At 40.9% G+C, this 14,772-nt stretch overlaps 1 protein-coding gene across 3 annotated transcripts in view; it reads left to right on the top strand.

The window, feature by feature from the left end:
* The window catches only part of SNCAIP (synuclein alpha interacting protein), a 137,008-nt gene that overhangs the window by 47,584 nt on the left and 74,652 nt on the right, over positions 1–14,772 (top strand). The window lies entirely within an intron of this gene.

Below are 14,772 nucleotides of genomic sequence, written 5' to 3'. Positions count from 1 at the left end.
TTGGTATGGATTGTAATCCTTTATCCACCCATTACTTGATCTGTGAACTAAAGATTAGTACTTAACCCATGACTCAGTTTTCTTATCTCTAAAATAGGGATAACTATATCAACTTTGCAGAGTTGTTGTAAGTTTCCGAACTTGGAAAATGCCTGGCATTGGTAGTGGCTCAAAAAGCAGTACTGTCTCTTTAGTTTCATGAACTTCATTAGCTGGAACTCTACTAAGAGAAGAGAACTCTTGTTTTGGACTACATTCAGTTAGCATTTAAGTTTTATTTTGTAATGTCTCCAAGTGTACTCCTTGAAAACAAAGTGTGATTATATGAACCAGAGGTCCTCATTATCGGAGAATAATCAGGAGAGGAATAAAAGACCGCATAAACACAAAAACTCATAGACACAGACAAAAGTATGGTGGTTACTAGAGGGAAGGGGGTGGGGGTAGTGAAAGGAAAAAGGGGTCAAATATGTGGTGACAAATAGATTAGACCATGGGTGGTGAACAGACAATATAATATACAGATGATATATCATAGAAATGTGCACTTGAAATCTATATAATTTTATTAACCAATGGCACCCCAGTAACCTTAATTTAAAAAGTGAAGTCACTACAAACTGCCACATATTCTCATAGTAAACAGTAAAACAAACAAACAAACAAACTTCATTTGGAATTTGTCTTGAAAATTTAAACTGAAATTATGAAAATGAGACCATTTATGCCTATATTTAATGAGATTTACATCAGAGCTTTAGAATGAATCGACAGTCATTTCTTTCAACAAAATTATACATTCATATTACACAACATCATTTTGTGTTTGGCATTGTGGTACATAATTATGGTCATTTTTGACCCCCCCAAAAATGTCCATGGGCTTCATCAACTTACCCAAAGCCTCTCTTTATCTTTTGATAGTCAAATCATTCTCTTGTGAAACATCTATTACACTACCACCTTTGTTGATGTGTTTCTGAAATTACTAACCACTCTAACTTTTCCAGTGACTTGATGTGTATTTCCAGAAGTTACTCAACATCACTGTTTCTGCATGAATCTTGCCTCTTTTTGTGAACTTTGCGATTTCGCTTCCAGTCCACTTACATTGTATTTGTGTTGCATCAAAGAGGTTTTGAAACCTCCCACAAGCAGTGTGGGACTAACTTCCAAAAATGTTGATTTAATGAAAGATGCTACATATAAGCAGGGAGGGGGAGGTATTTTAGGGGGAAGGGTATTTTTAAATAGCCAATTCATGAATATTTTCATGTTATGAAGACTTCTACATCCATATATGACCTTAAAACTGTGGGAAGTTGGATAACCAGGCCTCCCTGAGCAGAATTATTGCCATCCCCTGCTGAAGAGCTGTGTCATGACCCACACATCCCCGGCATGATCCTTTTCAGCATGTTTGCTCATGCTGTCCCCTGGCTTTGCCAGAACAGCTTTTTACATCAGTATCATTTGATCTTCTGCATCCACATAATCAGTTCCTAATGACAGGCCAGACATAGGAAAGGGGGAAAAGATCTTTCATGTTTCCTCAGCCCTGAATCAGCACAATCATCTTTTAACTAGCAAGGATTTTAAAAGTATGACCCTTGTAATTTTCCACTACTGGAGGATGGGTGCAGCTTGGAACAACTGAAGATGGAAGATAATATGTGTTGATGTTTTGAATTTCACATGTGGAGTCCTGTTTCCTGATCATCATTGACCCTGTGCACTGAATGATTTTACATTTGAGATATTGTCCTTGATCTAATAGGAGAATGATAATAAAAACAGGAACAGCTAGTATCTATTGAACACTACTCCAAGGACCTTACCTATGTGATCTCATTGAAGCTTCATAATATCTTTAAAGTGTCCATTTTACAGATGAGGACACTAGGTCTCCATTACTTAAATGTCTGTGAACATTGGGTGATGGAGTAGATATCTGGTAAGAGTGAGATGAATCTCGTTTTTGCCTGCTGAGGTACCAAGATTACCAGTATGGATCACCACAGTGGGTGTGTTGGAAATTCAGAAATTTGGGTGTTTTCTGACCCCAGAAATGGAGCAAATGGAATGAATAATGGTGGAAAATCAGAGATATGCAGAGGAACTACAGAATTGGTTTGAAGTGAATTGTAGTGGATTAAAAAGGAGAATTTAGGGCTTATCAGTAGAAATGGATGTTTGAAGTCAGAGAACTCATAGGAATGTGTACTGGTTACCAAGTGCAGATCAGATTAAATGGAGGGGGAAGAAACTGGAGAATGTCTACATTTCTGCATTTCACTAGATAATAAGCATGACGTAAGCCAAGAACTCAATTGGAGTTTAACAAATGAAGGCCAGAGGTCCAGCTGAGGCTGGACTGAGCGTGAACCATACTCAATGGCCTTGGCATGGCCCCCCTGCCTTGATAGTAATATAATGATAACAAGCACATTCAAATAAATTAAACAGTGCACAATACCCGCTCCAACTTGCTCTGCCTGGGGGGATGGAGTTTGAAAAGTGTGATAAGGGTTTGAGTCCCAGACAAAACATGTGGTCAAGAGGGAAAGAATCTGTGTTTAAAACATCTAGTTTCCATTGCTTTTTCACTGAGTTGGTTGCATTTAATGCCAACAGTTCAAGTAGTCACATGTTGTCTTGCCTATTCTACCAGTTGGCATTGCTTCTTGCAAGCGTCTTGCTCTGGACATGACAGAGCTCCTTCTCCTGAGACCCTGTGTAAGCAGGGTTCTGGTGGTTGATATTGGCTCTCATGTGTTGGCTCACCTGGAAGAGTTCAGCCAGGAAAAGAGAAAATGAGGGTGAAGCTAGAGTTAAACGCAAGTGTTTAAATTGAGGATCCAACATCACTTGGGTATAGAGGGGAAAAGGAAGAAAAAACCCCCACAAAAATCATTATTTTCCATAGCACCTAGACTAGTGCTAGAAACTGGTGAGGAGTTTAAAAACGTATTTTGATAGATTTAAATTAGTTCGAAGCTGAAAAGTTTCGTAAAGCCACATATCCTACATAATGCATCTGAAAAAATAAACATGTATCTTCAACTTCTTATTGTCCAGACATTTGACATAGATGTGAAACTTTTGAAGCATATTCTAAATAATTGAATTCAAGCAGATGTATTATTTGTACCACCATGTCCTTTGCCTGCTTGTGATGAACACGGATACCTGTGTTCTGACTGTCTCACTCATGAAGTCATTTGGACTTTGGTATGAATGTATGGGCTGCCAACTGGATGTCAAGTAAAAAATTAAATATTTTTAATGTCAAAAATTAAATCTTTTTTATTAATTTTATTTCATTTGTTTTTGTTACTATTGTTTATTTTCCAATAAATTTGAAAAATGTGGCAGGCAGAACAACTCAGTAGACCTGTGTCCTCTCCCCAACTCTGCCATTAGAAAGCTGTGTGGCCTTTAGGAAGTCAGTAGGCCCTTCTAGATCTAATTTTTCTTAAATTGTAAACTTATAAGATTGTGCTAAATAGAATTTTTAAAAGACTACTTTTTAAGAGAAGTTTTAGGTTCACAGTAAATTTTAGAGGAAAGTAAAGAGATTTCCTGTATTCTTCCTGCTTCCACACATGCATAGTCCCTCCCAGTATCAGCCTCCCCCATCAGAGTGGAATATTTGTTAGAGTTGATGAACCTATATTGACACATTTCAATCATCCAAAGTTCATAGTTTACCTTGGGGTTTACTCTTGGTGATAATGATATTGTTATGGTTAAGTATATTGAATGTAATTTGCACAGAAGAAGAGGCAGGTAGATAATCTAAACTTGAAGTCAGGTGTAGCTATGAATGATTCCTTAGGACCAATCCCTCAGGCTGAAAGGACAAAGGAAAGAGGTCTGTAATCACCTGCAAGTTAGGGCCTTCTAGAACAATGGAGAATGATGCCAGTGATATTGCCTTATAGGAGTGATAGCATATGGGAGATACTGCCTGTGACAGGACAAGAGAGTGTTGGAGAGAGAGGGAGAGGGAAAAAGAATGAAAATGAGAGAGGGGATGGAGAGGGAGATGGAGAGAGACTTACCTTCTCCCTGCCCGCTAATCTTTCACCCCAGCCTGCCCTTGGCTAGACCTATCAGGTAGTCAGTCAGCTGTCAAAGGAGCTTAGGAAATATAGTTGCTTGAGCGAATAGGCAAATGATTGCACCATTCATTGGCAAATCGAAAGGCAATGGTGGGGGTTTGGGTGGCTTGGAGTCATAATGAGAAAAGAAGGATATACACGAAGATATCAGCATAAGCCAGAACCCCAGGACAAAGAACAGCATGGGCTATACACAGAATCTCCATCCGTATAAATAAAGTTTCCAGTGTGAGTCAGAGATTGGTAGGAGCTGAACAGTAGGCAGGCACCCAGCATGCTTGGCTCTATGTATCTGGTGGAGGAACTGGCCAACTGTCCTGAAGGCAGTGGGAAGACACTGGAGCATTTTCAGTAGCAAAGTGACAAGGCCATTTTTGTGTTTTAAGTCACTTGGAGAGTTGTATAGACTGAGCATTTTTGAAGCAAAAATGTATTAATTTCTATGCCTTTAGTCTTTTCCTTCTCAAATTAATTCTAGCAAAAAAAAAAAAAGAAGAAGAAGCTATAATAAGAAAATGGTAGGAAGGATGAAAGGCTAAAAATTTAAGTGACAGAATGATTAAGTGACAGAATGATTGAATTTGCAGTGGAGGGAAAAAGGGGCCAGGGATAATACCCAAGTCTGTGACCTTAGCTGAGTGGAGAATGATGGTGTGGCCAAGTGAGGTTAAGTTTGAGCTGGGAAGCCAATGGATATCCAGGTGGAAATGTCCAGGAGCAGATGGATATCTGCACATATAGGGGTCAGTGGCTGAGTGAGAAAAGAACTGGACCAAGACTTTTGATCTATAGGGAGGAAAAAAAATAACTGAGCCTTAAAATAAAAAGAGAAAGAATGTGACACAGCACCAGGTGCTATTGGACTTAGTGGTAGGAGCTAATCTTGTTCTAAATCATTTTCAGAGGAAAAGAAGTAGAAACAAAACTGTGGTGGGTTAAAAAGTAAAGTGTGACAGGAAAGTGGCAACAGTGAATATAGGTGCCTCCTGCAGATGAGAGGGGAGAAAAGATGCGGTGGGTTTTATTTGTAGGGTTGATGTAGGTTGTCGGTTGTTTGTGGTCAGGTGCAAAAAGCCAGAGATCGGTTAATCTTTAAAGGATAGAATAGAGATAGAGACGAAGGGGCTCAGGGATGGACTCTGGCCTGGAGAAGGTTTGGGGGATTTTCCATAGCTGCTTGCCAAGTAACCTCGCTTATGCTGCCGACAGTGTGTTTAGAATTTCAGCCTTTGGCAAAGAGCCCATGTAGCACCTTCTGGTTACAAGCAGAAAGCACCTCTATGACTGTCCATGTGATTTTAGGAAATAAATACAAAAGCTAGCAATTGTATATAACACCTTGCAATCTTCAGACTGGGTTCACAGTTTCATTTGCCTCTTTGATATCCTCTTAGCTGTGTGTGTAAACATAAACATATATGTCTATGTATGTGTGTTCATATGTATATACACACACTTGTATATACTTGCACATATATGACTCTAGTAGTATATATGTCATTGTCTGTAGGGAACCCAAGGTCAGAGCAGATACAACTCAACAAACCTTTCACAGTCCACATATGATTTAACCTCAGGTCTCCTGGCTTCAGATTCCTAAGGGCAGACTTTGTCACTCTCATAATTTGGCCTAGAGAGTGCCAGCATAGGCACTGCCGCCTCCACGTGGCTTCCTGGTTCACCAGGCCTTTCAGCCTCAGACATTGGGAGTCTCGGCTCTGGCACCTTGGGTGTGGGAAGAGCTCAGTGGTTTCCCTGTGCACCATAAAGCCACCCCTCTTCTTCTGGAAGCTTCTCCCCTCCCATCCTCCTGTGTTCTGACTTAGAGGCTCCCCCAGATTCTACTCTCAGAGCTTCTCTAAGTGTAGGCTCTTCCTTACCTCGCTCGTACGGGGCTCCATATACTTGGAGGCTTCAAGGCTCGATTCTCAAATTCCCTCATTCTTCTCTGCTACCCAGTTACTGCCAGTGTTTTGATATAGTGTTTCTCCCCATTCCTACTCAAGGCCCTGCCAACCCACTGCTCTTGGGGGCCACACAAACCGGGTGAGACTCCTGTTTCAATCATGTACCAACTGGAACCCACTGGGCAAGTGACTCGGCCGTAGTGAAACCAGTAATACCTCCTAGGCTACTGTGCGGGTTTCAGGAGAGAATGTGTGTGAAGGGTCCAGCTCAGTGCCAGGCTTAATCAGTCGTAGCTCCCCCCACCAGAGTGGCCTGGAGCTCGCATGCACATTTCCCAGCACTGAGCACACTAATATAATTAGCAACACTAGTAGATCTAAAAGGCAGTTACCATTTAACTGCTGGGGCCCCAGCCAGCCTGGCATTCCTCTTCACTCACTTCTAATTTGGACTAGGGGTTTTCAGTCCTACCCTGGCTGGTCACGAAATCACTGCCTTAGAGAGAATTGAAAATAACTTCAGGCAGCCATTGATTACAAGATAAAAGATTTGGCGATTCCCTCCATTTTGTTCTATATAAAAATACCAGTTTGCTCCTGGCCAGGGAACACATCAGATAATTTTAAGCAGCATCTTTCTGTGAGACATTCTTAGTAAATCATCCAGCTTGGTCAAACCAGCCTGCTCTCAAGAAGGCACACCCTCCCCCAGATGCTCTATACTGATCTTCATTAAAATAAATGAGTGCCCTTCTATAGATTCAGAATCAAGTTTCAGGCATCTCTTCTTAAAAGACATTTACTTATATTACATACTCAATTTAAAGGAGTAAATGCCCTTCCCACGGGCTGCAAAGTTTGTTTATCTTTGCGCTACTGTGAGAACCTGATGCCCAAAGGAAGACGTGTGCTGTATTTCTCCTCCGCCAACCCAGCGTTGCATGAAGTAACAGCAGCCTCTAATCAGGAGGAACCCAAAGAACTTTAAGATTTTGAATCCGCAGCCTTCCTATAAGAACAGCACAAGTGCATTTGAGGGGGCCTGGATCGCCTTAAGCCACGCGGAAAGCATTTACATCTGAACCACTTTACATGTGATTGGGACTTAAAGCAAATTCTAAATAACTTCAGCAGTTTGCCATTTGGAAAACAGCCTGGGCCATATATGTTCTCCCTTAGTTCTTTTTCTGTTAAATCTTATGCCAAAGTAAATGGAAGCTGTGGAGAACCTTTGAACTCCTCAGTTCTCAAATGACCTCAGTGAAGTTGGATTGGCAGAGCCTATGTTCAGTGTCCCAAGGAAGATTTTTTTTCCTTCCTCCTTGAAGCGTACACGGGACCATTGACTTCCTCGGTGGAGGATGCAGCATTGCCTCCCGGGCCCTCGGGTGCGGGGCCCTGCTGAGAAATGGCTTTCCGCTGTCAGGGGCTCAGCGGTTGCACAGGTTTCTTGGCACCTCTGCTTCACAGTTCAGTCAGCTTTGCTTTTCCCTGCCCCTTTCTGTTTCAAGAGAGCCGCTGGAAGCCAGAGGTCTGCAGAGTTCAATGCCATCTCTTCCCGCTGGTTAGGGCAAGTGGTTTAACTTCTCAGAGCTTCAGTTTCCTTTCCTGTGAACTAAAGACTAAAAATAGTCCCACCCAAATGAGTCCCTTTCTTGTCTTAATGTTTTATTTTTGTACTCACGACCAGACAATTTATTATACCATATTATTCATTACTTATTAATTTTAATAAATAACTATTTAAATATGCCTTATAATAAGTGACATAAATAACACATGCATTATACATCACTGTGTTCTTAGAACTAGACTATGTGTCTCTTGAAGGCAGGGACAATGGCTTCCACTCCTGTGTATCATTCTTAGAGTCCAGTGCCTTGCTGAGCACAAGATAGATTCTCAGCAGACAACCAATTGATGCAGTCTTACAAAGATAACTCTGTAGCCCTCCTTTGCCATAGTTAACAAAAGTATTATCCATCAATCAAGCCATTATTCATGAAAATTATTTTTACTTCCTTTACATTTTAATGTATGCTATTTCTGAACCCTATAGGGGAAAAAATAACATATATTTTATACTTTTGCCCTAATGCAAAGGAACATATTATATGTTTGCTGATCCTTTGAAAAATGAATGTTTATGTAAGCCTTTTTGGGGGGAGGGTTTACAAAACATTTGTTTTAACCCTTTTAGCCCTGAGAAGTCAGTATTACTTGTCATAAATTGTTTGGGCATATTTGAGAAATAGCATCCCAAAGACAATTTCTTAGTTCATTCTGCCTATGGGGGCAGGAAGGGGGGTCCTGAAAACAGTTTTTTTCTGTTTCAAATAAGGCATCTTGAACTGGTGTGGCAGAATATTTAAAGATCTCTCCAAGACCCATTGTGTGTGTTACTATCATTGGAGGAGGAGGGAGATGACTAATTGCTATCCAAAAACATGCATGACTTGTATATTATAAACCTAAGGACTCACTTCTCAAAAGTTTATTATGGCCTCTGTATGTTGAGAGTACAAATTGTAAGTCATTAGGGGAAGATCAAGACTAGTCAGCAGAAAATCCACCATCTGACAGCGTATGTGGAGAAGCTGTGATGAAGAACTGGTGGTTTGGGAATCAGTCATACCTGATTTTGATTCCTGTGTCCATTACTCAGTACCTTTAGCAATTTACTTTTCCTCTCTGGTTTTCTGTTTCTTCGTCAGTGAAATGAAAATGATATTAAGGATTATGTGAGGTTAACTTTATAAAGCCAAACATCAACATAGTGTCTGGCTCAAATTGGTGTTAAATGATAGCCAATATGAGCATTATTATTGTCTTATTACTATTACTATCTTATTGTTATTATCATTATCATTAGAAACTTAGCCATTTGACTGACTACAGTTGACACCAAGGTAATGAATATCTTTTTCTGAAAGAAAAATGTGGTGTCAGGTCTCTGAAATGATTTCCTGTCTTAGTAGCCAATGAAAGATCAAGGGTTTAATAGGAAGTGTTAGCCCCCCAGGCTCATCCTCCCCAATGGAATTGTGGGGCCCAGCTTTTTTGGCTGCTAACACTGCCATAAACCTCTTACACATGCCCTTAGTTAAAGGGTTGGTGCGTGCCAAATACTGATCTTACCCTTATGTAGATAAAATACCAGCTAATATTTTATAACTCTAATTTTTTTTAGGCCAATGTTGTCCTAGTAAAACAACTGTCCTTTCCCTCAAAAGCCCTGATTTGTAGCATTTGCTCATTTCCATGGTGTAAATATTCCAAGCACACCCAATTTCAAGCTCCTAACATGAAGTTACTAACGGCAGAATTGGAAAGAGATGTGCACAATTGCTCAAGTCGGTGCAAGCTGGCTCCAGTACACCACTGGGTGGACTGAAGCATGTGTTGTGACAGTATAGGATAGGATGATTGACAGCAAAAGTTATAAATAGAGGGAAAGTAGCTTGCCCCCAGAATGGATCATTAAGACATGCTTGGCCCTGACTGGTTTGGCTCAGTGGATAGAGCATCGGCCTGCGGACTGAAGGGTCCCAGATTCGATTCCGGTCAAGGGCATGTACCTTGGTTGTGTGGGCACATCCCCAGTGGGGGGTGTGCGGGAGGCAGCTGATCGATGTTTCTCTCTCATCCATGTTTATAGCTCTCTGTCCCTCTCCCTTCCTCTCTGTAAAAAAATCAATAAAATATTTAAAAAAAAAAAAGACATACTTGGCCAAGAGAATTCATACAAAAAATGAGTTAATGTCAGATTACTTGAGCAACGTGTTTTAATACCATTTTTCTGTCTTTGGTCTGTACTCTCCAATCATACTAAGGACAGAAATCTTTTCCTAGCCTCTTGTGCCCTTGGGGGAGGGAAGAATCTCCTTAATCGCTCTCTTCCTTTCTTCCTCCCTTTGTTTTCTCCTCTACTGCCTTCCCAAGTAGTTTCTGTCGTCATTTTTGTAACAGTCACAATTGCTTGAGATCACCAGAACAGGTAAGAGTATTCATACTCTCCAAAAATGGTAGAGAAACTAGAAAACTACTGTACTTGTTAAATCTCTATCATGTTATTACTGTCATTGGTAATTTGCAATTTTTTGGTTATTTGGAAGTCTTCATTGTTATTCAGACACACACACTTTAGTTTTTTTTCCACGAGTGAAAAGGGTCACTTTAGCCACTGACCACCTTTCCTTCGCTATCACAAATTTATTCTCTCCCTCATGGTTGTTGAAAACCCTATGACACTCATCTAGGAAATTGCATTACAGTGTTATAAATACATTTCTGAGAACTTTTAATTAAGTGATGATACCTAAAACTTTCTCATCACAGTTAAGTCCCCAGAGCTGATAAAACAGAATCCTTTTGGAAAGCTGTTCTGTTTTCAGCAGCTCATCACTGGAGCAATCTCTGACAGACCATCTTTGAACTGTTAGGGTGACACCATTTGATGATTTTGTCAACATTCAGTGGATTAAAAAAAACGCAGTTCTCACTAAAGACCTCTTACAAGTTATTGGAATGCCTAGTGGCTTAAACTGAAGAGAAGACCTTTGAGGTCACCGATTTGCCAGCTACCATGAAGCCATCTGTAGTCATGCTCAAGATCATCGCTTGTGCCACCCTCATCCTCGTGAGCTTGGCTGAAAACGTGTGTTTATTTTATTCTACCAGGAAATGCATCACTGGGCATTTGCAAACATCCTATCCTTTTTTTCTGATTTTCAGTCTTATATTTGTCCAACTCATGAAAAACTTAGTGCTGAATGTCATGAAAACTGTTTATTCCTTTGGTTTCATGTTGGATTCAGCTGGCTGCAAGGTTCTGCACTTCAGCCCTGATGACCTCCCTGGCCATCTGGCTCACGTTACACTTTGTGTTGCTCTACCTCCAGAAGCTTCACCCAACTGTCCTCTGCTTGAGGGAGGCGCCAAACCTAGACTGTCAGAAGCATGCCTTGAAGGTGGTTGCTGCGCTTTGGATGGCTGGTGTGGCTGTGTACATCCCAGTGTTAATTTATACTGGAAAATCAGAACACTCGAACGCAGGGAATGGTCCATACCCCTGGTCCTCTAACAGAATTTACCTGGGTTGCCTAACTGACTGGAAGCAAGCAGGTAGAGTTTTACTATGGGAAAGTATTTGTAGTTCTGATCCATATGCTTCCTTTAGCCATTTTAGTCTTTGTCTGTTTCTGGGTGTCATGTCTCCTTTTGGAAAGAAAGAAGATGACATATGGCGACATGTGGATTGGAGAGGATGACTCAGAAATTCTTAGAGGGGCCAAGTTCAGTATTTTATTAATGTGGCTGATTGCTCCACTTTGGATTTCTCACTTTATCTTCATCTGTTTCTTAAAAGACTTGGCAGCCTGTGTCTTTTATCCAGCTGTTTTCACAGCCCTCTCTTCAGGCTTCTCTACTTTCAGTCCTTTCCTGCTTATGCTGGTGAATTACAAAGTGAAGTTGGTGTCTTTCTGTGTTGCTAAAGAGGAAAAGCCTACACCACAGCCTGCAAATGTTATTCTTTCTCCATATGCTAATTAAAAAACTCGGTTTTAATCTGTGGGAAATGAACCCCATCATTGGAAAGTGCAGCTAAAGTTTCCATGGCTCACATCAATAGACCATTTCTGAAAGGGGGAGCTGGAAGATGATGGACTCCTCCTCCCAAAATAGGCTCTGAGGGAACTTGTGCGAGAAGGAGATATGTGAACACAGATAGTCATCACAGCATTTGTTGTTTAGGACAACACTAAGATTGTTCAGTAGAACGTATACAATGACTCAGTGATCACAGTCTGAATATGAACTCAATGTAAACAATATTATTAAATGTTTACTCTGTGCAAGGTATTGTGTTAAAAATGGCATAATCAAACTGTGGGTCCCACTTCCTAACTGAATTCCTACAGATACTCAACAATGACCTTGTGTTTTCCTCTTATGTTTTTCTTGAAACGCTTTGCCACATTGGAAATGCATTACTTAAGTATGCAGTGTGCAGTTTTTGTGCTGTTAATCATAGTACCTCATACAAAATAGAAGTGTATTTTGTTCATTTTCCTTCCTTTAAGTGTCTTTAGTAAATTGGGGCTAGATAAAAGCATTGGATTAAAGAATTAGTGTTTGCTAAATGACAATTTCTGTGTATGCATAGATGTGCCAGTATTGTTATTACAGACATTTAGCCCACTATGCTTGCTTAATCACCTAAATATCAAACTATACTCTTCTTCAGAAAAAAAGGGACCTTTATTTTATAGGGAGTTTATTTCCTTTTTTGGTTATTAAATTGGAACATTTTAATTGAAAGAATTGATAAAATCTTAACAATCTGATTTCTAGATTTGGATTCAATAAAAATATACACATCCTATATAATAAAACCTAATATGCAAATCGACCAAACAGCAGAACGACTGGTCTAACGACTGGTTGCTATGATGCACACTGACCACCAGGGGGCAGATGCTCAATGCAGGAGCTGCCCTCAGCCCGTAGGCCCCAGGCCAGCCAAGGCGGGTGTCAGCAGGGGCCCGCAATTGCCCCACCGGTCGCCCCACAGATCGGCCCTGATTGCCGGCCAGGCCTAGGGACCCTACCCATGCACGAATTTTGTGCATCAGGCTTCTAGTTATAATTATATTTGAAAATACATGGGCAGGATTTTATTTTTCACAGCTAATATATGCATTTGGACTGCTCTAGACTCAATGCCTATTTTAAATATCTTATGATGCGTACATGCTGTGTGTGTAATCATTGAATTTTAAGCTAATTGTTATTAGATTCTTGCATTTTTCTATTTTCCTCCTTTATTAGTAGACATGAGATCTGTTATATTGTAGTTCTGATGAATGGATATCCCTACATTGAGATTCTTCCTCTAAAAAGGCTGCATATAAAATTATAAACCTGGATCTCATTAACAGGAGAAACTTAGAAAATATCTGCTGCCATGAAATACTATGAAGAAAGGAAATTTTAAAGTAACCCAGGCCCAAATTTTGTAGGGTTTTTACTCCAACGTCTGTCCCTTGTATAGTACTGGGAATTAAGCCCGTGCACACACACACACAAACACACAAATTTGAGACTTTCTGAGGTTTCTGGGTGGTCTTCATGGGAAATGCTTAGTGAAGTCCACTGAGGCAGTTTAATCAGAAGGGCACTAGGCATGGATCCTGCGTAATGAAGTTACCATCTGTGGAGGTGGGGGTTGTGGGGAAGAGGTCACCATCTTTTAATTAAGTGCAGATGTAGCCCGGGCTGGGACAAGTCATTGATCTTAGATAGCAGTTCTCAAATGTGGTTCTGGGACCAGCAGAAGCAACATCACCTGGAAACTTGTTAGAAATGTACATTCTCAGGCTCCAACCCAGATCTACTGAATCAGAAACTCTTGGAGTTGGACCCAGCAATCTGTTTCAATAAGCCTTTGGGATGATTCTCATGCACGCTGAACTTTGAGTGCCACTGGTCTGGTGTTGCCCAGAAGTTTAGTCCTCGCAAACACTGAGAGGTATGAGAGTGAAGCCAGGAGAGTGAAGCCAGGACAACTGACTCTTGATCTGGGTAGTCTTTAAAGCTCCCCATGCATTTTGCTGTTATGTCTCCTCAGCTCTAAAATGGAAATCAAGATTGTCATCTGTACTCCATACATTCTCAATAATAATTGCCAAACAAATCCACTGTAGAAATCAAGCAATCTTTGCAAAATCAGGAGTAAAGCATGACCACTTCAGGTGTGCCAAAAATTTGGAACTTGGATTTGGATAGTTTCCTGTACATGACTGTGTAAGGGATCCAGTTCCCAAATTATTCCATAGTTCCTTTCCAGAAGCCTGTGCAAGACACAGTTGGCTTAAGCCCAGGCTCAACTTCCTAGTGCTAGAAATGTTTCCTTTTTCTTCCCAGATACTTTCTTTTTGTTTGGACCGCATTAGGTCATAGTTTTGTCCTTGTGGAATCAATAAGTTTCATCTACAACAGAGAGTAAATCATATTCTCGTTGAATGAACATTTCAGTTTTCTTTTTAAAAGTATTTTCTCTCTCCTTCTTCCACTCCTTCTCCTCCCTCCCCTCCCTTAAACCTCCATATTTTATTCACATTCCCGGTGGGATCAGGATGGCTGATGACGTAGGACAGTGGTCGGCAAACTCATTAGTCAACAGAGCCAAATATCAACAGTTCAACGTTTGAAATTTCTTTTGAGAGCCGAAAACCGACTTCTGCGCATGGGCCACCAAGTTTCAATAGCACTGTACGTGCGCACCTGCACGCGGTATTTTGTGGAAGAGCCACACTCAAGGGGTCAAAGAGCCACATGTTGCTCGCGAGCCACAGTTTGCCGACCACTGACGTAGGATAAGGGAAGTTCAGCAGAGAGTGTCCCTGTAGCACCCTGGAGAGGGGTTGAAGTGGGTCAGGACTGTCCTGAGGTCCTGGATTTGCTTCAGGGGTGTTTCTACTGCCATCTCAGACCACACAGAATCTTTGAGTTAGAAGGTAACCTATTCCTCCTTCCTAATGCGTGATCCTGTTTTTCCCACCTCTAAGGATCCCTCCAGACCTCTATATGAACGGGTTCTTAGTGGGGTGATTGTGATCTCATAAAGCTGCTACCCCACATCAGCCCATTCCAGGTGTCATTAATAGGAAGTCTTTGCTGAGTTTGGCATCCCTGAAATTTCTTCTAAGGTCTATCCTTGAAGGCAAATTCTCCTTTTA

This window comes from Eptesicus fuscus, chromosome 4 (genome assembly GCF_027574615.1).
Source record: "Eptesicus fuscus isolate TK198812 chromosome 4, DD_ASM_mEF_20220401, whole genome shotgun sequence".
Lineage (NCBI taxonomy): Eukaryota > Metazoa > Chordata > Mammalia > Chiroptera > Vespertilionidae > Eptesicus > Eptesicus fuscus.
Note: the sequence above shows the minus strand (reverse complement) of the source record. Positions and strands in the feature narration are given on the sequence as shown.